The sequence below is a fragment of the Marmota marmota genome, unplaced genomic scaffold (assembly GCF_001458135.2).
Source record: "Marmota marmota marmota unplaced genomic scaffold, marMar, whole genome shotgun sequence".
NCBI classification, from domain to species: Eukaryota; Metazoa; Chordata; class Mammalia; order Rodentia; family Sciuridae; genus Marmota; species Marmota marmota.
The window spans coordinates 14,644,308-14,669,367 of NW_026000051.1; the positions used below are offsets into that span (position 1 = coordinate 14,644,308).

General features: G+C 39.0%; 1 long non-coding RNA gene across 1 annotated transcript; it reads left to right on the forward strand.

Annotated features, from left to right (window-relative positions):
* Positions 1 to 216: 216 nt before the first annotated feature.
* LOC107152148 lies at positions 217 to 25,060 on the forward strand. Its single transcript, XR_001504763.2, has 3 exons — positions 217 to 395; positions 23,367 to 23,474; positions 23,568 to 25,060. It is a non-coding gene; the product is annotated as an uncharacterized LOC107152148 (long non-coding RNA).

Here is a 25,060-nt window from a genome sequence, read left to right on the forward strand (position 1 = left end):
CATACATTGTTTTCCTTTTTAAGACAAGAATGTGTACTTTTTTTTTTTTTGACTTGTACTATCAGAGATCAAACCCACGCCTTGCCTATAGAAGAACTTTGGTCTTTTCACTTAAGAGAACCACATTAGGGCTTTTCTTCGGTGTGTACATATTGCCAGCATCGCTCTCTTGCCCTTTGTGTTCAGTATAAAGTACAACAGTTTTCCTCCAGCACAAGTCCTGGGATACAGCAACAGCCAATGTGACAACCAAGTGACTGCTTGGTGGCTAACAGGCAGATAGGGCATATCACGGATGTCCCGGTGTCTAGTGGATCTACTAGACTAAAGGACAGCTCACATCCTAGGCAAACTGGAGTGAGATAATGCAAGATTTCATCACCCAACTCAGAATGGTGAGCAATTGAAAACTTACAATTTATTTATAGGCTTTTCTCCATTTAATAACACTTAACATTTTTCTGATTGTAGAGGAAACTGCTGTATTAATAAAGGAGATCTTTATTTTAATTAATTCATCAATTAATTTTTCAAGATGGGGCCTTACTGTGCTGTCCAGGTTATTCTCAAACTCTTGGGGCCCAAGTGATCCTCCTGCTTCAGCTTCCAAAATGTTGGGACCAAAGCTGTGTGCTTCACAGTAAAGGAGTCCTTTAAAGCTGGCATCCAGGATCCAAGCTATGGGTAGGAAATGAACTGGCCATGATTGTCAGAAAGAAATCAAAGGAGTCAAATAAATGGGGATTGTTTTTCCCCCTTCAAGTTCTCTTTTCTATTTCGGCCCCTCACCATCAACTTTCCATTTCTTTGCCTTCTTTAGGAGATTCTTATTTAAAATTGTTTTTTGTTTATGATTCATGAATTCACATGTTCTTGGAGAACTATTAACTGGCTGCCTTTGAGTGATGGTAAGACTAGACTGGGATGCTACAGACTTATCTTGCAGTTCCATTTTTCTCAGAGGTGTTCTTATTTGGCCTTTTTGACATACCTGTCCTACAAGGAAATCCAAGACCCAGACTCCACTCCAGTGTGCCCAGGGCATGGTGGATGAAGTTCCAAGATGCTTAAAGAGGACCCTCAGCTATGAAGTACAGGGCTGAAATCCAGGTTCAGTTGCTTCACTCTCATCAATTTTATGCTGACAGATAAGTTAATTTTCATATGGCAACACACACTTGATTCAGTGTTGGAGTCCTATTTATTTAGAGGGATGATATTAATCATTACAAATCAATTTAAAACCATAATCTACCACATATTTTAAAGATAATTGTGATTCTATCAGTGTAATCCTTTCTTGACTTTCTAAATCATCTTTTAAACATACGCACTCATTACCTTCCTCCCTTTCCTAAATATTTTTTTTTTTAAATTAAGAACAAATATGAGCTAGGCATTATCCTAAGCATTATATAAGAAAAAGTTGATACTTTCAAGGGACTTAAAAATCCTACTGGGAATAGAATATATATTTGGATACATGCATATTTGAGCATGTAGCATATGTTATATTGGAAAGAATTAATTATGTATATTAACTATTTAATTAAGTTTCATGGGATGGCAAATTTTTTTTCTGTAGAAAATTCCTCTGAACATCTGTTCCTTGTTATAATTTAGAAATCAACAAACTTTTTATTACTATTTTACACACTCGATACTTAGGTCAAAATTTCTATTAATCTCTGAAAATTTGATGTTAGGAATTGCCATTTGGATGTTCCCAAACTTACTGTCAATGCCTAACACATTCTTACTGATGTTAACTGAAATGTTGAACCAAAATGAATACTAAATCTTAATGCAAATGCATATCTTTATCAGCTTTTATATATCTATTAAATTTAAGGGTACACACATTGAAATTCTTAGTTAATATCTTTGTGACCTTATTTAAGTTGTGGAACACCTGGCATCAGTCTCCTCAACTGTTCAATGTAGACAATGCTCTCCTTACCTTACAGAAATATTCTAGGGATCCAAGATGATGAGTGAAAATTCTATGAATCCTGGTAAAAATCCAGTAGTTCTAAGAGGTCATAAATGGTGACATTTATACAGTATAAAATATTATTCCACAACTCATAGGCTTGCTATTTATGACCTTTTACAAGCTGTTATTTTATAGGTAAAATAGGAAATACTCAAGGATATTTTTAACACACACATACACACACATAAATAAACATTCTTTTGAAAAGTCATCAGATCTAATAACCAGCAATATCATTTACTCGATATCTAAGTGTAATCAGGATCATCCATGACGTCACACATGACAGATTTTTATTTTAAGTACAAATAACATTCCATTCTGTATGGACACCCCATTTTCTTTATCCATTCACCACTGCAGGCATTCAGGATGATTTCACATCTTGACCATTATGAAAGATGCTGCAGTGAACATAGGTCTGTGCACTGATTTAATTTCCTTTAGATATTCAGAAGTGAGAATGGTGAGTCACAGAGAAATTCTGTTTTAAGTTTTGAGGAAACCCCATACTGTTTTCTACAGTGGCTGTACCAGTTTGCATAACTTTGTCTATACATTCTCTCCAATACTGACTTTTCTCTAATTTTTTGATAAGTCATTCTGATAGGTATAAGGTGATATCTCATTATATTTTGATTCTGATTTCCCTGTTGATTAGTGATGTTGATCATCTGTATACCTGATGATTATTTATCTGTCTTCCTTTGAGCACTATCTCTTCAGTTCCTCTGCCCATTTAAAAATCAGGTTTTTTGCTGTTGAGATGTTTCGAGTTCCTTATGTATTTTGCACATGAATGCTTACAAAACATACATCTTAGCCAGATGTATGTTTTGTAAGCATTTTCTCCCATTCCATAGGTTGTCTCTCCATTGTGTTGATTGTTTTCTTTGTTGCACAGCATTTTAATTTTCTGCAATGCCACTTGTTTATTTTTGCTTTGAGGATGTTATCTGAAAAATCACTGCCTGGACCAATATTAAGATACTTTTCCCTATGTTTTCTTCTGGCCATCTTACATTTAAATCTTAAGACATATCATCTTTCATACATTTGATTCAAGCAGATTATGAACTCCCATATGTCAAGAGCTTTGTAATGTTTTGAACAACTAATAATAAAAAAAAATCTTAAGACATTTTGAATTGAATTTGTTATTTGGTGTGAGATAAGGGCCTAATTTCCTTCACCAATGGACATCCCAGTTTTTCTAACACCATTTATTGGAGAAACTATCCTTTCTCTGTTGTGGGTTCTTGAATCTAAAACAGGCAAACTCATGCAAAGAGTTCCGTCATGGTTACCAGGGGCTAGAGGCTGGAGAAAATAGAAATGTTGGCCAAAGAGTGTGAAGTTTCAAGCTGAATAAGTTCTGGAAATCTAACATATAGTATTATAATATTGCTAATTTATCTTGAGATTTGCTATGCCATTAGATTTTAAATGTTCACACTCTACAAATACAAACATAAATAGCTTTGTGAGGTGATGAATATTTTAATTAACTTGATAATAGTAGCCATATCATAAAAGATATATAATATATATATATATATATATATATATATATATATATATATCAAAGCATTATGCTGAATGCCTTCAAGATATAAAATTTTGTCAATTGTGCCTCAATAAAGCTGTGAAAAATTTTAAAAAACAGGAAATAAAACTGATCACTGCAGGCTATTACTGATTGGTCATTTAAGAAAAAAATCTTTGAGTATTGTTATTCAGATGCTACCTTTAAACTTTGAATATATCAACTATAAATCAAGGTTTCTCAACTTCCACGTTGCTGAAATTGTTACCAGATCATTCTTTGTTGGAAGATGATTAGAGAATGCTTGTGCATCATAGGTATTGAACAGCACTACTGGCCTCTGACATGAATGGCAGAAGTACCTCTCCTTTGTGACAGCATTAAATGCCTCTCAATATGGCCAATGTCCCCAAAGGGTGTGAGTGCACACAATTAATTGCAGATGGGAATGACTGCTTTAAACAATAGGGACTGGAACATTCATGGAGTATTTTACAAAGCTCTTCTAAATGGATTATATATTAAATTCCCACAACTAATAAGGCTTTGAGAAATTAAGTGATTTGTGGAGATCATAAAGCTGGCAATCAGGGAAACCAAGAATCAAATATCCCCTATTCATGCTAATTCCCCTATTCATTTCGCCTTCGTGTATTATATAATCTTGGCCAGGGCTTGGAAAAACTGTGGTATCCTGATCAAGAGATCTACTTTATGTTTCTCACAGATTCACAAAGGGACCACTGAGAGAGAAAAATGTTTGTCCTTCCCTATTATTCCACCTCTGACTCAATCTCTCCTGATTAATAAAACTGTGAGGATCCTACTGGCAGTAATCCATGTTACTCTACTGGACAATGGGTGGGAAAAATCACTGTTTTCATTTGGTCTCCCAGTTCTCCCTGTTTTGGACTAACCTACCACCCTTACAAGGGGCTTGCTTTTCTCATCTGCAGCTGCTGTATTATAAGCCCTACTAGGTGATTTTATTACTATGTGATTCTGGAGTCTATTTCTAAGTTAAGCCAAACTAAGAGGTGAGGTAATCTATTCACCTCTGTTTTCTGGGGACTTTATTAATTTCATCTCTGAGAGTCTCAGGATCTCTCAGTCCAAAGGTGAATTTGTATTCCCTTTTTGATTGACAGGTGCTACAAAAACCTGGGCAAGCCAGTAGGTGGAAACGGAGTTCTCAAAAAAATAGAATGATTTATTGATATTTGCTCTGAAGGATAAATCAAAGAAAGGGAAATATTTAATTTTTGATAACACATATAAGAGACAGACGGATACAGATAGATAGTGTCAGAGATGAGTGAACTCTCTAGAACAACCATAAGATGATTCAGGAAGTGGTTAAGTTTGAACATCTTGATGTGACATATTGATAACAGATAAAAAATGTATTTAGGGTATATTATAATTTAGAGTTAAGAATACACATGCATTTTGTTCTGATAATGAACCTATAATAACTAAAAAATAAGTATCAATATCTTCAGTTTAGGGACAAGCAAATCAAGACTGGTTTGAATAAGTTTCCTGAAGACACACAATCATTTAATGGCACAACTATGATTTGAACTGAGATTTGTTTGATTCTAATATTTTCTCTACTCTCACCCCTCTCCCTCTGCCTCCCTAGAGGACATCTAGAAATTTTCATTATCCCACAGAATAGGCAGTTCTTAGAGCTCTGTAAATTCCTCTGAGGAAAAAAAAAACAAGAGTCATTCATTGGTTTTCCACTTAATTCAATTCATGTTCAATTCAATTAATATTTATTGAGGGTCTTCAGAGGACTTGAAACTGTATAGTATTCTCAATGAAGTGAAGTTTGAACATTTCAATTTTTTTCTGATATAGGACACTTTGAAGCTATTTCCCCCCTTGCTTTCTAGAGAATTTCATTGCCTCAGTCAACATCAAAGTACATTCAAGGGCAAACAGCCTTCTTTTCAGTTATCTAAGTTGTGACATTTTACCCAGAGGCTACTGATGAGGTGTAATCCACCCAACTATGATACTTCCAGACATATGTGCAAAATGTTTACAGTACATCTGTGGAGAGTACAGCCATTCTATTTTCAGGAAGCAAGGGTCTAATAAGGAGAGCTGCTAATCCTATTAGTGACTTTAATACTAGTCATAATTCTCTCTTTGTTAGCCATTTTTATATTCCAAATTTCCAAGAACCTTTGGCACACAAGGGAAACAATAGCATGAGAGTCTCATTTCCTTGATTCCCAACCCAAATTTCTCTCATCTGTTCCTTTATTTATTACTTCATTTATTTAACAAATATAATAGATCTGGGAACATGGAACACAATGATAAATAAGACACAGCTCTTGCTCTAATGGCACAGACAATCTGGTGGGGCAAATGAAGTAAAATATAAGAACAAAGTATGACACGGGTCCGTGCAGAGGAAGTGGAAGCATATCAAGTGGAGAGCTAACCTGGAGAAGGAGCATTCAGGGGAGACCTACTGTACAGGTGACCCCCATGAAAGTTTATCTACAGCTGAGAATAGAGGGCGATTATTAGAGGTGTGGTACCTTAGGGATGAGGCAAGATGAGGTCAACGGACCAGCAGGTGCTAAGTTACAGAGTCAAGAAAAAGTATGTGACTTAATGGAGGCAGCAGAAACTTACTGTGAGTGGAAAGAGAGAGAGAGGTACAGAGGGAGAGGGAATAAGGGGGAGGGAGGGAGGGAGGGAGGGAGGGGGAGAGAGAGAGANGAGAGAGAGAGAGAGAGAGAGAGAGAGAGAGAGAATGAAGCCAAAGGGATACGCAAGACTGGAGCATGGAAGAGTTGTTTCTGTCTTAACTGTGACATGCCTAACAGAGTCACTGAAAAGTTGAAGCAAGGGTTAGACCTATTTAGAGTTAAGAATACACATGCATTTTGTTCACTTAATATTTATTGAGGATCTTCAGAGGACTTGAAACTGTATAGTATTCTCAATGAAGTGAAGTTTGAACATTTCAATTGTTTTTGCCAGGGTTGGCTTCAGGAAGGATCCCTTATGCTACATGGGAAGATGTGTAGGCAAGGGGAAGCTTCCCTGTTCAGTTAAGATGAGATGCAAACATGGCTTGGGTCAGGGTCATGTCAGTGAGTGGAGACAATGGGGCAGATGTAAGAGGTGTGGGCATGGTGATGCTCTGGACAAAGGCAGTGTTACCAGTGAATATAAGAAGCCAGGCATAAGAGACTTCATTTCAGGGAAATAATAGTCAATTGTCAACAAGGGAAATCTGGATAAAAATGGTCTTGTCACACATGGACCTTGAGGGTGGAATGTCACACAGAACTGTTATACAGGGACAAAGACAAGGATTCTTTTCCAGCATACTCACTGACTAGATGTGTGTCCCAAGTTTCTTTATATATAGAATTACTATAAAGATCTCATTAAATTATAATGTTCTTTCAATGAGGAACATTGAAATGAAATGATTGATAAAGAACTTACCCCAGCACCTGGCACATGGGCACAGAACATATTAGCTATTACTAGCTCATCTTTTCCTTCCCTTAACCTGGACTTGGTTTCTAGTATGAGGGTTTGTAGTTAACGAAACTGTACAAAGAGATTGCTGCATTCCCTCACATCTTAGACTTGTGCTCTTGTGACACTGAGCTGAATTGTGGTGCTATTTTGGATTAGGTGTGAGCTCCTTCCATCTCATTATTCCGTCTCACAGTGAGATATGTGGACCAGGTGAATCTTCCACTGGGTCTTTTGGGAAACTCATACAGATGGATCCAAACTTTGGTGTTGCCATATTGTGGTTTACCTGGGCAGACCAAGAACATGGCTTGCTCTCTCTAAAGTTGGTTTTAGTTTTAGCTGAAGACAGTCAGAATAGTACCTAGAAGGATGAGAATTTTTTGTCACCAGGAAAGTGTATGTATTTCACCTCCAGGGTGATGCCCTGCACAAAATGAAATTATTGAGAGGTAGGAAAGGCGCTGGAGACAGAGCTCTTTCTCCCTGAGTCTCCTAGCCTCTCAGGCACAAGGATCCTTAGGCTTTTAGGATCTTTCTGCATTTCTGCTTTATAACACCTTGATATATAGAAGAGCCTGGATCAGCTCATATCAGTCCTGAGAAGACCTTAATTGATCATGTCACTCAATGATCCTTCTCTATTTCAGATGCAGAAACAAAGGTTCAAAGTAGAGATGGAACTCACTCAAGTCTCCATCAAGTTCTTGATTTAAAAAACTAAATAAATTGCTTCTGTATTGAATAAAAATGATTAATTGCATATGATCTATACCAACTTACTTTAGCCATTTATTTGACTTGTTTTTAAATTCTGTCCATACCAGGTATTGATGTATCTTTCCTACTTGACAATATAAATATGTACACATTTTTCTTTTTCTCAACATTAGCCTGATAAATTATTGGGAACAAGTTGACTCTTCTTCACCTTTGTGTTACACATAGTCCCATGCACAAAAGTTTGTGTCTGGCATTATTGATGGTTAATAATGATGAAATGCAACCGTTGATTAGAATGCTACATCAAATCTACAGGAGAAGAAAAAGCACCAGGAAGCTTGACCCGTACACAGAACCAGGAGCCGTGCTACTTACCTGATGTACACTGTTTTATTTAAACCTTTTTGGGACTTTAGGGAGCTTTCCAATTTTCAAAGTTGTGTAACCCAATTACTCAAAGGAGTTGGATAAAAGAAAGCCAGATGCTGAACTTACTACAGAAAGAACTATATGAAAATGTTCAGTGGACTTCTTCCCGAATTACACATCAGTGTCCATCTGGTTATGGCAGCTCTGGCCATCCCCTGGTCTCTGGCTTATTGCATGGTAAAAGTTATGCCAGAGGACAGATTCTCCAAAGCAGATTTCAAAGAGAAAATATCCAGTTCCTTATCCCAATGAGGTAACTGAGGGATGGAGAAAATTTAGGAGTATTTGTGTATAGGCTTTTCTCCACTGAAACACAGAACACCCTCAAAAATTCTCTCTATTACTACAGGAAATAACAAAATTAATTTGCTGTTTTATAAAGGAGAAACCAAGGCTCAGTAATAGGTTGCATGACTGGTATCAGATTTATGAACAGGGCTGTGAGGATGGGTTCTGCAGGTCTGAACAATACACCCACTATACATATCCCTTCCTCTAAGGTGATCATTCCCAGTTCCTGTTAAAAGAACGTGTTTTAAAACGATGCTGATTTATTAACTCAATACTTTTATTTATAGGGTCATTCTACTGGCAGTTGAATGGAGATTGATGAGGGCAGAGAATTTGGCAGTATTCTTCTCTTTGAAATGCAGATAGGATTTTCCTTATGGCTGAAGAGGAATAGAGAATGCGAGAGAGAAGTGATTCAAGACTAAAAGTGTTGACATTATTCCCCTGGAGAGAGAATGCCCTGACTGTGTGTCACTGAACCACAAGAGCTCCTCCACTCAATGGCTTCTCCATTGGCCACTGACTCATGTTGGAAGTGCAACTCATGCTTTGAGAAAGTAACTAGGAGTATGTTTTTTGACAGCTCCAGCATCAGGAATTAAGCCAAAATGGTCTGCCTGATGTTTTCTATACTTCCCAAAATATTCTGTGTCCATAAGGGAACAGGAACATAACAACCTTCTCATGTGCTCACATAGAGTACAAGATAATAAAGTTAAATCTGGAAGAACTCAACATGGGGCATCTAGTGTTAAGTCATGGAACCCAAGGAAATCCATCTCACCTTTTGGAGTCTTTTCTCCTCACTCATAAGTTGCTTTCCGTTTTAACCACATGCATTGGAAATCATATTTATAGACTCTGGAGATGAGTAGTCCATACCATGTATTGGTGGTAGTCCATACCATGTATTGGTGGTTTTGTTTCATTTTTCCCCCCCCTCCTACCAGGGATTTTATACAGGGGCATTTAAGCAGTAAGTGACATCCCCAGCCCTATTTATTTATTTATTTATTTATTTTATTTTGAGATAAGGTTTTGCTAAGCTGCTTAGGACCTCACTGAACTGCTGACTGGCTTTGAACTTGTGATCCCCTTGCCTCAGCCTCCTGAGTCACTGGGATGACAGGCGTGTGCAACCACACCCAGTTGTAAGGGAAGTTTAAACTTGAGCGGTTGCTTGGCTTTTTGGAACCTCAGATTGTCCATATGGAAAACATGGCTGATAAAATTTGCCCTTTTACTCCTTCTGAGAATGCACAGGAACAATATAAATAAAGAATTTTGTACAGTGTTTGGTACATAATAAATGTTCCTTAAATGGTGGCTGATTTCATTGTTATGGTCATATTAGACACTATTGTTATCACCTGATCTTTAGTAAATATGCATTTATGGAGTAGTATAAACAGAGAGACTTTGTGGGAAGCAGCCTCATAAAAGTCATTTTAAAAAGCATTTTAGAGATATTGAAGAGGGGATCTCCCATTGTATTCTTATATTCCTTCAATTAGAAATCAGGAAATAAATTGATCTCTAGCCTTAAAACTAGAAAACCACTGTTTTCTCTAGAGAAGTACTGTTTTGTAATTATGTAACTGACTACTTTCCTCTCTTTGAATTCAATACTGGGAAGCGAATATTTAAAGTGGGATAATAAATTATCATTTATATAAATACCCTTTAATTCAATGGCTCATTATACCAATGGGAACACTGAGCTTCTGAATGATATGTTCTGGGTATTTGACACCATCATTTTCTCAAATCTGACCTCTTTTATTTCTTGACAAAAAACTTTTATGGGAATTCTGTTTCTTCTGCTTCTTGCACTCTGGATGCTTCTTATGGTCCACATTTTAAAATATGTATTTACCTGTATGAATATATTCTTTAATTCTGCCACAAATGCTTTACAATGGAAGAAAATTGAGCCTTAAAATTATCTGCATTTAATTGACACACTAATCTTCCTCCAACTTGTCTTGCTATAACCTGGGTCATTTATGTGATTTGATTGCCACTGAACAGTACCCACTTTGTACCGACAGCTCTGAACTTCTTGTCGAACATCTAAATGTTGTTTTCAAGTGACCAGAGGCACTGTAAATGAAACATTTTGAAAATCAAACTTGACATCCTTCAGCAGGAAACTGTACTTCTTTCTGCATCTTGTTCTTGCCTGACATAATTAAATAATTAACAAGGAAAAACTTGGAACATTCCTTATGTTCCTGGCACTTCTCTATGTTTGTATGCACTGTCTTATTTGATCTCCACCATAATTTACCTTTTCATCTAGCCAAGACATCTGCCATTTACACCAGGCTACTTAAGCACCAGTCATAGCAACTCTGGTTTTAGGGGTAAAACATTGAGCTGGTAGCAAGTTTCTAAGTCATGTGTACTGAAAAAATTCATCTTAACGTCTTCCTTCTTTCTCCCCAGTTATAAAAAGAAATTTCATCCAGATGTGATAATTCAAAAACCAGTGGTCCTGAAATCCATCTATACAATGGAATCACCTGTGGAGCTTGATCAACTATTGATGTCCTGCTCTGTCCTCAGAAATACTAACGTAATTGTTCTGATCTGTGTTCTGGGTATCAGAGTGGCTTAAAGCTCCCCAGGTGGTTTAATGGACAACCAAATATGAGAAAGATTGACAAATTCTCTAAGTATGTGCTTGAGTCATCAACCTCACTTCCCCTGCCCTAGGGATGTTTTTGTCATGTTCTCCCAGAAGTTGCAAGGCCCCTAACCCAGCATCCTGTTCCCTTTTCTGTGCCTTGTCATCCAGCCTCCCTGGTGACTATCAGAATTATTTCAATAAAGTACAGATTTGACCACAGCCTGGAATAAACCTACCCATATTTTCCCAACACCATAAAGACCAAGTTCTGCATCCACATTTACTCCCTGCTAAGATCTTTCCCCTGAGTAGACCCTATGGTTCCAAAGCTCCATCCTGTGCTCAAGCTGTAGCCTCTGCCTGGAACTTACCTCCTTCATTTTGCAAAATCTAAAAGTCTAGCAACCATCCCACAGAATGTGGTTCAGATGTCACCAGCCTGAGATTTTTCTTGTCTGATTCCATTGATGATGAAATCAGTGCTCCCTTCTCTATGCTATCAAAATACTTATAATTTTATGGCAAGAACAAAGCTATCAAAATACTTATAATTTTATGGCAACATCACCAGTGCTGTCTTATGAATTCACTGAGAGTAGAGAAAACTTCATGCATTTCTCTCTGTATGGATATGGTATGTATTATAATAGAATTGTTATAAGGAACTAATAATAATATTAAATAAACATGTTTATGAATACTTATTGTTTTATTCTGATGTGATGTACTTTGATTTTTTTTCTCCATTTAATGGAAGTAGGATAGTTTCATCCCTAGGAGAGATTTATAACATTGTGTCACAGAGAGAAAATAGCTGGCTTCTGGGCCACTATACAAATTGTTTCATTGAATTTTGGAAAACAAGTTAAACTTCTGACAGCTCTCTTTTGAAATCTATAAAAGAGATGCAAACATTTTGCAAAATTGCATCACAGAGTTATGAAACTGCTTAGAGATAATGGCTGTAAGATGCTCTGCATAATCTTTTCCCCCAGCAAGTACTTAATAAATTCTTTTTTTATTTTCCTTCTCCATGAAGCCTACCTTGCCAAGGCCAAATCTCAGCAATGCCTGTCTATCCCTTTGTTTGAATTTATGTACTTATAAATGTTTTTTTAATTACTAAGTATTAATCGAAGGTCCAATATATGACATGCCCATCTTTAAAGTGCTGTATGTGACATGTCTCACAATTATTCGTTGTCAATGCCTATGTATTATTTATTTATTTATTTATATTATTTGCATGATAGATTGTATAGACAGGGAGATATACATGGGAGAAGTAGCACAAAGCCCTGCCCTCAAGGAGCTTACTTTCTACTTGGAAGAGAGAGGGGGAATAAACAAAATAATCTGATGTATAAAATACGTGATGGAGGTAAGTGCTATGGATAAAAATAAAGGAAGAAGAGGAACAGAAAATGAATACTGGGGCAGAGCTGAAAGTGGAGTGGTCAAGTATGTCCTCACTGTGAAAGTCCCAGGTTGGTGAAGACCTGCAGAGGGTGGGGAAATGAGCCATCCAGAGTCTAGGGATGGAATTCCAGATGGAAACAGCAAGAAGGCAGAATGGCCAGAGAAGAGTGGCAGGGGTCTGGGTCGAGCACAGGAGGGGACAGAGGCCAGAGGGACCTGTCAGTGTGGTAAGAACTATGGATGTTTCTCTGAGTGAGGCAAGAAGCCTCTGGAGAATTCTGAGTACAAGAGAGACATGATCCGATATGTTTACCAGGATCACTGTGGTCAATCAGTTGAGACCAATTTGTGTTGGGCAAACTCCAAGGCAGGGAGACCAAGAGTGAATCTGGGTGAGAGAAGATGGAGACGTACTGGTGTACTGGCTGGCAATGAGACAGGTGGTGGGGATAAAACAGCTGGATGCAGGATGCACTCTGGAGGCAAGGAAAACCAGTTTGCCGTGAGATTAGGCATGGAGTGTAAGCAAAAGAGACTGTTTGTTCTAAGCAACAGGAAAGATGAAGATGCTGTGAGCTGACACTGGAAAGTCCATCCAAAAAGCAGGTTTGGTGGAGAAATATGGGGATTTTAGGTCTGAGAATAACAAATTTGAGGTATCCAAAGAAAACTATCAAGTATGCAATTATATCTACTTAGCTGAAGTTTAGAAAAGTGGTCCAGAAAAGGGTCAGGGGGATAGAATTGTTAGTGTGCAGGTGGCATTTGAAGCTCGGTGAGGGAAAAGTTCTCCAAGAGAGTGAATTTAGATAAAGAAAAGAGGAGTCCTTGTTTTCTTTCTTTATCAATCTGTAGATAGTCGTGTCCATTTCATCAGGATTTTATAATGACATATATATAAATACGGCAACACATGACATGTCCTTGAAAGATAGTCTCTTTCTGCCCTTTCAGGATGCTGTCCTGTGGCCTCAGTGGCTGGGCTGGGATTTTCACAGGTAGATTCCAGTTACATGTCTGCAAATGGGGAATAATCAGGTCAACAGTTCCTCTGGCCCAGATGCTTAGTTATTTGTTTGGAGCAAACAGGAAAATGCTCCCGTTAAAGGTGAGGGCTGAATGCTGGAGGCCACCAGCAGCTTTTCAGGAAAGAAGGCTTTTGGCTCAGAACCTCTTGGAGCTTCTGACTGTAAATAAAATTTGCAAAGACTTCTGCTTGGAAGTGGGGATGGGAGGTCTGAGAGTAAGTGCACTCTGTCCAGGGCAGCCTCCTGCGGAAATGATCTCCAGAGCAGAGTGCCAAAGTGCTTTCGTAAATGACTCTGGCTCACCCCTCTCCCTATCTCCTGCCCTGTATATGCAACATTTATAAAAATAAACATTTGCAGGAGGCACTTGGGAAGAGGCCAAGGTGGAGCACCCGGCAAAGAAAACAGATAAACCAGAGAACTTAGAACTTCCAAAAAGTATACACATTTTCAGAAGAGGAAATAAGGGACCTGATGGATGTTGGAGAGGGTTCTATTAGAAGATCTTTCAACTCTGTTCACCCTGACTTCTCCTCTCATTCACCATACTGTGTCCATCTCTCTTCTTCACTGCATGATTCTTGGGAGAAGGGACATTCACAGGAGCATTTGTGTTTTCATTTAGATTATTTATCCAAAGTGATTCATTTTTTGAGCACTCAGTTTGCATCAGGGACTCTGTATATGTAGCCCCATCCAGCATGCTTTCAATATTCCAAAACAAGAATTTGTTCATCTTGAAAAGTTTGTACTGCATTAGCTCTATTTGACTCAGCAAAAATGTCACCTCCTCTCGGATGCTGTCTCTAGACCCCTGCCCTAGACAAAAACAAGACTCTTACTCCTCCAGGCTTCAGGGCTTCTCGAATTTTGCACACTAACAGCTCTGTAACAGAAGTTTATGGAACATGGGGCCTTGGTTTTCTCGCCTGTACACCTACTGCCTGCAATATTGTAGGTACTAAGACCAGAATGTTGGTGTTCCCTTCACCAAATTTATATGTGGGAACCTAATACTCAAGATGATAGCATTAAAAGGTTGGGACTTCTGGAAAATGTCCAAGTCATGAGGACAAAGTTCTCTTATTGAAAAGTTGCCCTGCTCCTTCCATATGTGAGGACACAGAAGCCACCATCTATGAGAAGCAGCCCTCACCAGACATTAAATCTACTGGCATCTTAATCAGGGACTTCCCAGCCTCCAGAACTGTGAGCAAAACATTCTGCTTGTCATTAATTACCCAGTCTAACAAATTCTGTTATACCAAACGGAATAGACTAAGAAAGCAGGCATTCAATTAATGTGAATAATCTGCACAGATTTCATAGTGAATTTTGTCCATTATTTTACATCTGGCTCTACAGATAAATTGTGAATATTTTGATGGAAATAATAATGTCATTTCTTTCTTGGTTTCTCCATTTTCTGGCATATAAAAATCACTTGGTTAATGTTAATGGAGTAAAGAGATAACCAAATTTATTTTCTATGAGTCTCTTTTAAATTGTTTTCTACTTCACTCAGTAAAATATATTACTTTATTATATAAAATGTTCTACATAAGATATAGAAAAAAAGCAGAGAACCCTTGAAAAGTAATACACACAAAAATAATGAAGCTGTAGCCATGTTGCTCTCATTATCAGCAATGAATACTGTCTGCTGGATTCACCAATTCAAAATTATCCATTGAGCACCTACTATGAAGAAGAGGTACAGTCAAAGGCCAGCTCTAAGAGCACAAAACAGGGGCTATGGAAGAACTAGGAACATTCAGACTTTTGTCACCAAAGAACGACTCTGAGAGGAACAAATGCTAAAGCTAAAATATGATTTGGACAAGATCATGTTGTTCAGTGATAAGTGGCCTGGGATTTGGCAAAGCATAAAGAGTAAAATTTGGAGGGTAGGAAGTAGTTTACCCAGGCAGAGGGATCAGCATATGTTAAACATGTAAGTGATGAAGTGAAAGAACACTGAGGGAGATAATAGAAGTTCCAAATGGTCAAAAAGTCGACTGCAGACAGGCAGGGACAGCAGCAGAGAGAACACTGAGAGGAGGGCAGGCCTGTCAAGTCAAGCCCTGCAGTTCATGAGACCTCCAGAGCTTGTCTGCTTTTCTTTTCTCAATTCTGACCCCTGTATCTTCTCCACCGTGGTCTCTGAAAACACCCAGAGGCAACAGTAAGACATTAATCCACTAGAATGACTAATAAACTGATGGGCAGAGAAACAAGGTCAGTTGAGCATCCCTGTTTGGTAGAAGAGCTGGAGTTCAATTCCATACTCTCAAATGCAAATGATGGCACCAAGAGAGGAAACTAGACAATGCGTCTTATATCAACCATGGTTAAGTCCCATAGTCATAGTCAGTGTTTTCAAAAATTATTCTCTGGTTCCAACTGTGCTGTGCAGGAAAGAGATCTAGGACTGACTCATGCTGTCTTCCCCTAAGGGTGAGGGAGAGAGGGTCAGCAGGCCCACCTATCATGTATCTGGTATTGCCTGCAAACATACTGTAACGGTCTCAGTTACACCACACAGACCACTCTTGTGAATTCGTGATGATGATTTTTCATTTACTCCTTTTCCTTGTTGGAACATTTCTTCTTCATGACACACACCAGAGGTTTTCCTAGAAATCCAGAAGACTGCTAGTACAGTCAGGCTGGTGATTACGAAATTCTCCAAATTCAAAAATGGTTTGTTCAATTCAGGCAAATGTGGAGAGAACTCTTGCCACCAACCCGTAGTCCCAAATTCATGAACTACTTCTGGCTCTCATTAGGCTTTTTAAAGAGAGAAATTGGGTGTTTTAATCTTTGTGCTGCCAGAATCTAGCATAGTATCTGACATATAATTATTTTTTAGTAAATGCATGCAGATTAATTGGAATACTATCCCCATGGTTACATTGTCTGATAGATGCTGTATATTAGGGAATTATACTTCACAGTTGTGGGCTATGTTTTTTTTTTTTTGTGTGTGTGTGTGTGTATGTGTATGTGTATTTTCTACAAAGCCTGGCACAGTATCTAGTGCTTTGTAAGGCTGGATCAAGCAATGCCTGCTTAATATCATCTTCTGGATTCATGTTTCCCCAAAGTAGTTGGTGAATCATTTGTATCAAAACATTAGAATCAAGCAGGACTAATTCCTTGGCTCTACTGCAAGACCAGTCATGTAACTTTTAACAAGCTCCTGTTTCTGACATGCAGAAGCTAGAGAACCACCTTCTAAACCAAGAATCACTGGAGGAGAGAATGAGGTTTATGTCCTTTGGCTCTTTTGTAATGCATTATAATGCCTAGTTCATAGGTGGCTGTATTTTTATTGAACAGACATTTCAGGGACAGCTTCTTACCAGATATAACTGTCCACCTGATAATTTTAAGCCAAGGTCATTGAGAAAACATAGTCCCACAAGTGAAATTGTATACCATAGTTTGTTTTCAGCAAAGTGCTTCTGAAAGCTAAGAGCATGTCTCAACTTTCATGGAACTGCAAGTTCCCAACACTGCCCACTTATGAGATCCTTCTTAAGCGTATGCTACTCATTTACTATCAAAAGTTTCTGAACTCAAGACTACCTAGTATTTTGACTTCAATCGGGTTCCCTGGATTCATAGTTTGGGGCAGAGATTTGTACTTCAAAAGTTCCTCAGGAAGTGCTCTGAGGAGACACACCAGTGTGGGAGGGATGGGGGATGGAGATTTCAGGACTAGGGAGAAGCTGGGTTCTGATGCATACACACAGAGGTCTCAACCAGTTCCAGGGGAGCACTGGAGTAGGGATAGTCCCGCAGAATTGTCCCACATGAGGCTAAGAGGCCAAACATTTGGACCCTACTCTGAAAAGTCATTGGATGAGGTGTGACCCTGGAGAGGGCTGTTACCTTGGGCAGGAGGCTCCCTTCACTGGAAGACAATTGGTAGTTTAAAAACTGACAGGAGCAGTTCCAAGATCTAGGAAAATAAGGTATTGGTTCCAAAGTTGCAATGACACACCTCAACATAAAATGTAGAAATTGTATGTACGGTGATCAGTTTCTGCAGAATGGATAATTTGAAAATGGTAGACTCTGGTGTCAATAAAAATGAATTAGCATAATGCTTCTTCCTTTTACTATATACATAACCTGCATAAGTCACTTAATTTTTCATAATCTCGTGTTTTCATTTATAAAGTAATATTTGCCAATGTCCAGCTTTCAGGCATCTATCTATCTATCTATCTATCTCACACTTTTGCCTCTTCCCCCTTTCTCCTTAGAGGGCATTTAACATTAGTTTAACATGCATTTATTCATGAAATATGTCTTGGATGGTTTGGCTAACTATATACCTATAAAACTAAAATGACTTGGGGACAGTTAGAGTATCCCCTGAGTATGTTTTTTAAATATGCCTTTAAAAGTAATATTTAAACGCAGTATATTTAACAAGTTTCACAAATACAATGAAAAGTAATTGAAGAAAACAATATGAAATAAATAATATTATCTATTTACAACAAGTGCCAATACCCTGTGTGGTTCAGATTGATAGGTGAACAAAGTAGATGAAAATCCTTTGCAAAGCAATGGAAATAAATAAGTTAAAAAGAGATGAGTAAGAGGAAAAAAGTAAAAATCTGAGACAGGATGCAAGTTGGCCTTTGAAATAGGATGATCAGCATCAGCTTCATTGCAAAAATGTCATTTATATGAATGCTGAAAAAGATGTGAGTCCAATTTGAAGAGAAACATCTTAAGTAGAGAGAACAGCCAGGACAAGGTCCCAAGGCAGAGGGCCTGCCATTCAGGGAGCTGCAAGGAGTCAGACTGAGAGACAAGTAGATAAAGTCATCAAGGTGTGGCCCCTTGATTGCACCAGCCTCTCCACTGGCACCCGGTCCAGCCCCCCCGCCCCAAGACCCCTCTGCACCCCTGTGCTCTGATGGGGTAGCCAGACTTTTACATATCCCTCCTCACTTTCCAGCTCCCCACAAAGAACATACCATAGCCTTTTATTCCAGCTCTCCTCTTTCTGTAGAAACCACAACAGTGAATTCTGTCTGGAAAGAATCACCAGGATAGAATAAAAAACATACACATGGACAAAATCTAAGTCACACACAAGCTTGGTACTGACATCCCCAAATTCTATGTTTCAATCACAAGCCTGGAACTGACATCCAAATAGGCTTCTCTGGGAGAGCTCAAGGCTAGGTCCCCATCTTGCCTCAGCATGTGGATGGAAGTCACCAAAAGAAACTGATCTCGAATGTTTCCACAATTGAATGTTTCATCCTGGAATGCAATTTGTGAAATGGAAAGAAGGAATTAGGATCCGTGGTGTAAATAACAATGCTGCCCCTCAGACTTCTTCCCCCGCTGGGATCTGGATTCCACTTGGGTTGAACATTCTGGTAGATGGATGAACCCAGGGCAACCATGATCAGTCCTTGAGAGCTGGAATTTCATAACCTAGCTCTTTTCAGGGCACGATAGGATGAATTTAATAGTTGCAGCTTCTCCTGAAAGACCTGTGTGGGGTTATGATGTTTCTGAGGCACTACTCAAACAGGAGTTTGACCTCTGTTGGGTTCCCCAGGGTCTCTAGCAATACTTTTAACTTTGCTATCAAATGACTGTTATTTGGGTTTACAGTACCTCAAATTTCCCTCTTCTGTAATAAAAAGGCTTGTATCTAGCTCACGAAGACAAAAGATTGGACACCTGGCTCTTTGTTTATTAACTCTGTGACCAGACGCCTGACATTGAGACGTTCTGTGCTCCAGTGTTCTTGCCTGACTAAGCTTTGAGAACACATTTCTGCAAACAAGCTTTGCTGGAGGCCCGTGAAGTACTATTCATATGAAAGAGGCATTGGGACTTGCTTGTAGTGCTGTCCACTGAGGTCTGTTTCCTGCTGTGAAAATTCTATAAAACCTACAGCAGTCACTTAAATTTCCCTATCCATGAAAAAAATATAAGGTACTCACAGCAAAAAACTTCATTATTCTACTACAATAATAAGTGTACTCTTTGTGGGGTCATTCCCTCTCATCCAAATACACACAGGAGAGTTGTTGAATTACCTTCTTACCCTTCATTAGAAGAATGCATTTATGCTAATAATTAGCATAGGACTTAGGATCATTCATTCACTAGCTGTGTGATGTTGGGAAAATTCCTTCTCTGAGTCCAAATTCTGCAAATTGGGAATAATAATGCTATTTGTATGTGGATTAGATTTAAGGAAACAATGCATATGATTGTTTTAGACTGCCTAAAATATACCAAACACATAAAGGTGACTATTATTATTATTTTTATCATCATTATCATTATCATCACTGTTGTTATTATTAATATTTTTAGATAAACTTTGAATGCTACATAATTATATTTTTAAAGTTAGGCACTGAAATTAAGTCTGGCAAGAAAAATTGCTCTCTGGATCCTTAAAGTTGATGATCTTGATTATGATATTGTTAATATATTTGCTTGCAGATCACTATTTTTAAAGAAAACCATTCCAGTGCATTATTCTGATCTGAGTGTTGAAAACAGGGTCGGGGAAAAGGATGGGGAGGGATTGAGCCATCAGGTGAACTGAGAATCCATTGTAATTAAGGTGCTGGGCTAAGAATAGAATTGAAGCATTTGGATTCAAATCAATATATACTTAAAAGTCATAAGCCTTTTAAGTGAAAGAGAAAATGACTCTTCAAGCAATTCTTTCTATCACCGTGCAGTGACCCCTCTGATTCTACATATAACCCCCTAGAGACTGCCAGGTCCAGGACACTTTTCCCAGTTGTTCCCAGTTCATCATGCCCAAATTATAACCTGAGGCCTTTTCTCCCCCAAAGTGTTTGTTGTTGTTGTTGTGTTTGTTTTTAAACTTGAGGTTTACATAGAGGCTTTGTAGCAATGCAGCACTTCATGAAATTTTATGATCTCATAGACCTCTGTTTGGATCTAGCTCTGACATTTTCATTGACTGTGTGACCTTAAGAAGATTCCTAACATCTCTTTACATCTTTTCCTCATTGCAGTGTGATGATGCAATGAGATAACTGATACTGTGTCTTGAGTATATACCATGTGAACGATTAAAAAAAAATCTATGCATGGAATCTAACCTTAGGTGATAGATACCTCTCTGTCTCATGGGGGTTCGCTCTCCCCTGCAGGAGTAAAGAGTAGTGCAAGAGAGGCAAGCATGAGGTGGTTAGGTTCATGTTTTAGGAATCAACTTCAGGATAGACCCTCCAGACACATTAAAATGCAATTCTTGGGCTGGGCGTGTAGCCCAGTGGAAGAACGTGTGCTTAGTGTGTGAGAGAATTCAAATCTCAGCACTAAAAGAAGAAAAAAGGCAATGAACCAAATAACAACATAAACCAAAACAAAACAAAAACACAAGTCTGTCCTTGGCCATGCTGTTATTTTATTACTCTGACGTTCTCTGCCTCTGTTTCCACATCTATGCATGCGACAGCTGTGAGGGGCAGAGGAGCTCTGTGTGGGCAGACCTGGCTGTACAGTTCAGCCCACAATGATTGCTCAATTTGTGACAGCTTTTTATTGTTATCATTGTTGTATTTCAGGAGCAGCAATATGATTGTGCTTATCTGCCATGGCCTCTCATAGGGAGAAGACGCACAGGTTTCTCTAGGCAATAGGAGCAACTTGAGTAAATGTGATTGGAGTGGAGGCCAAGATTAGCAATGCAGCACTTGGGGCACTGACTACACGTGTCAGTGGACAGCACTCGATCAATGGGACAATCAGGAAGTAACGCTGAGCTTTGACCTGACCTCCACTCGCCTTCCCTCTCCACACACATAAGGGCAGAACCAAAAATAGAGGAAGGTACAGATTTTAATTCCCCTCAAGGCTGCCCATCTCTGTTGCTAGGACTGTGCCTTCATGTTCTCTCTCAAGGCAGAGGACAAGTAAGCAGAAAGAAATGAGGGAGTTGAACCTTGGAGGGTTTCAGAGGTGAGAATTTTTAAAGAGCATTTCTGAATGCCCACTGTTTCTTTCTTTCCAAATTGGGGGGCGGGGGCTGATGCAGTACAGGGCACAGCCTGAATATACCCTATAAAACAAGGGGCTAGAGTGAAAAGGGATCCCAGAACATCAAATGGAGCTTGGTAAGTTTGCTTAGCTCCTTCTTTTGGGGAAACTGATGCTCAGGAGGCAGAAAACTTGGGTAAAATTATACAACCAGAAGGTAGTAAAGGCTATGGTGGATGAGAGCCCAGGATTTAGGGCTCCCAACTGGATGCTGACTTTCCCATATTATTCTGTTGTTCGCCTCCACAGTGGGTATCATGAATGTGTAAAACTGAAGGATGCCTTAGCCACAGGAGGCTCCTCTGCATATAGATGGAAATACTGAAGTCCAGAGAGAAAAATTGTCCAAGGTAGCAGCAAACAGATGGTACCTTACAATTAGAATGGATGTCTCTGTACTCAGACATCACACTTTGTAGCCTGCTGTCCCCCACTGCTGCAGAAAGTCCCAGGGCTGCAGAACCTCAGGGGAGGTGTCAACTCCTTCTGTTTTCTGCCAACAGCCCAGGAGTCAGTCTTAGAAAGCCTCAGCCTCACTGAGCCTGTGCTTGGCCATGTCCCAGTTTGGCCCCATGGGCTCCCCGTGGCAATTCCCATGAAATAACTGAGAAGAACATAGTAGAAAGGAATAATATCTTTTATTAAATCTGCTTTCGGCTTATTGCTTGCTGTCCTATCTTGGCCCGTTCAACTTTTTCCTCAATTTTTTTTTGGCTCTTAAGCATAAAGTACAGGTGCTGAGCTTGGGATCCCAGAGGTCTCCAGAATGCTGACCCCAGGGTGAGCAATCTCCCAGATGCTCCTTTTACCTGGCACACAAAACAGCTGAATATTGCTGACCAGAGCTTCTGAGAGAGGCAAGCCGTTCAGCTCCCTGGCCAGGTAGAGTGAAAAAACCACAGCAAACAACAGCATCTGGAAACGTGCAGTCGGAGTTGGCACACTTGCAGGGGAAACGCCGCACGGTCTATTAAATTATTTCTGTAACCATGGCTCTGTCTTTAAAAGGGGAAAAATAATCACACACAATGTTTCATATTTCAATTGCAGAAGGGGGGAGGCTTGGTTTTTAACGTCAAACACATAGTTCAGGGTAAGGCATGCAGTTGGATTTGTAATTTATTTTCATGTGCTTATTTATTTATTTATAGATAGCTGAGTTCCAAAAAGGATTTGTAATTTTTTTTTTTTTTTGCTTTTCCAAGTTCAGTGGGGTCAAAAGATTTCATCGAATGGCTTATCACTATGCTAGAAATATGGAGGGCAGATGAAAGACGCGTCATCCTTGGCCTCTGGGGCTCAGTTGCAGGAAACAGAGATGGAATAATGATAATAATAATGATTCAGATGTGCCCAATGTTAGCATTTATCAAGTGTTATCACACTACCATCCAGTTAAATCTCTTCAGGTGACACTTGGAATGTTATGGTTTAGATATGAGGTATCTGCCAAAATGCTCTCGGGTTATCCAGTGTACCCATGTCCAGAGGGAAGATGATTAGATTATGATAGCTGTAACCTAATGAGTAGATTGGTCCATTCAGTGGGTTAGCAATTTGAATGGGCTAATGGCGGTACACTCTCCCCTGCAGGAGTAAACAGGCCCCAGGCCTGTGGGGCATGGCTTGGGGAAGTAGGTTTTGGGAGAGTTGTGCCTTTAGTGATTATATTTTAGTCCTTTCTTCTTATTCCTTTTCTGTGCTTTCTAGCTCCCATGAGCAGGGCAAATTTCCTCCTGTATGTCCTTCTACCATGATGCTCTGTTGCATCTCAGACCAGAGTGAGGAAGTCAGCTCTTGGACCAAAACTCTGAAAACGTGAGTCACAAATAAACTTTTTCCTTCCCTATCAGGTATTTTGGTTCCAGTGACGAAAAGCTAACTAACACAGTGAGGAAATATCTTTTGCAGGTGACGCATGATTAAACTGTATGATGGGAAAGACGGCATACTCAGATCTTCTTGACTGATAATTGGTAGAATCAAACCTGGAACATCAGAATTTTTAAGTTCAAATTGAAGTCCTTTATTGATTAGTGTGGACATTGAGAGAGAAAGAAGACAGAAAGAAAGCCTGAAATAGTTTTCAGAAGACTCTGGAAAAGAGATGATACTCAAGTCCAGCAAAGAGTCCTGGAAATCTCCATCCATGATAGGATTCATGGAGCCTATTGATTCATAGATGGGCTAGTAGTACAATCCCAGAGTTAATGTTCACCAGGAAACAGTTTTGCCAATGGAAAGCAAGAGGTGATAAAGATGTCAATAGATAAATTCCTTTTTTCTGTTTTGCTGTCCTACCTTTGAAAGCTATCCTGATATGCAGCAGTTCTATATGGCTTCTCTGTAGAGAAGCAATCAGCTAGGTCTTATGCAGAAGCTATAGCTAACTTGTCAATGCATACCTTATAATGGCTTTCCCTTGAAAAAAATTTGTTCGTGTATTTCTAGAACACCAAACTCTCCTTGATTTTCTTATCCTGTTTAATCACTCTTCTCAGTCTCCTTCAGAACCTCTTAATATTGAAATTACTAGGTCTCAATTTTTGCACACTTTGTCCTCTAGGCTTGATAGTTTGGGTGTGTTGATTTTCCTCCTTCTGGTGAATAGCAAATGTACTTCTTCAGTGCAGGCTTATTTTCTAGACTTTAGACTTGCTCATTAAACCAACTGCTGAACAGTATCTCCTCCTGAGTGTCCAATCAGCATCCCAAACATAACATGGCTGAAATCAAACCCTTAGTTTTCTCCACGTACACCAAACAGACAAGAAACAAAACAATAAGAAAAAAGCAAAAATATTTCTTTCTAGCAATTTTCCCCATCTCAGAAGATGACAGTTTCAATGTGCAGGCTGCTAGAGTCATCTCTGGCTTCTTTTTGTCAGCTTTCTCTCACTATTTCCAACTCATTAGCAAATATAGCATCAAACCTTTTGTTCTCCTTCTCCACCTTTCATTCAAGGTGCCACTGTCTTTTGCTGGAATGTTGCAGTGTCTTCCTAACTATAGTGTTTTATCTGCCACTCTGTCTCCGATACTTTCAACTCAGTAGAGTAAATGTCTCTTTTAAGGCGTAAATCAGATGCCATTTCTCCTTATTTTAAAAACTTGTTACAGTTTTCATCTTACAGTAGATGTCAGTCCTTAAAATGACCTACAGAGCCCTCTCTGATCTGTCTCCCTACCCATATCTTCAATAACCCTTTCCTTTTTCTCTGTGCCAGCTATCTAGGACTACAGGACCATCTGCTAATATTCTATGTTTGCCCTCACTTGGAGCCTTGCATGTGCTTATTTGCTACCTAGAGAGAACAACCTATATAAGTGCCCAATCCAGCACCTTCTCAGGTCATTGCTAAACACACCTCAACAAGGCACACCCTGACCCGCCTATTTAACAT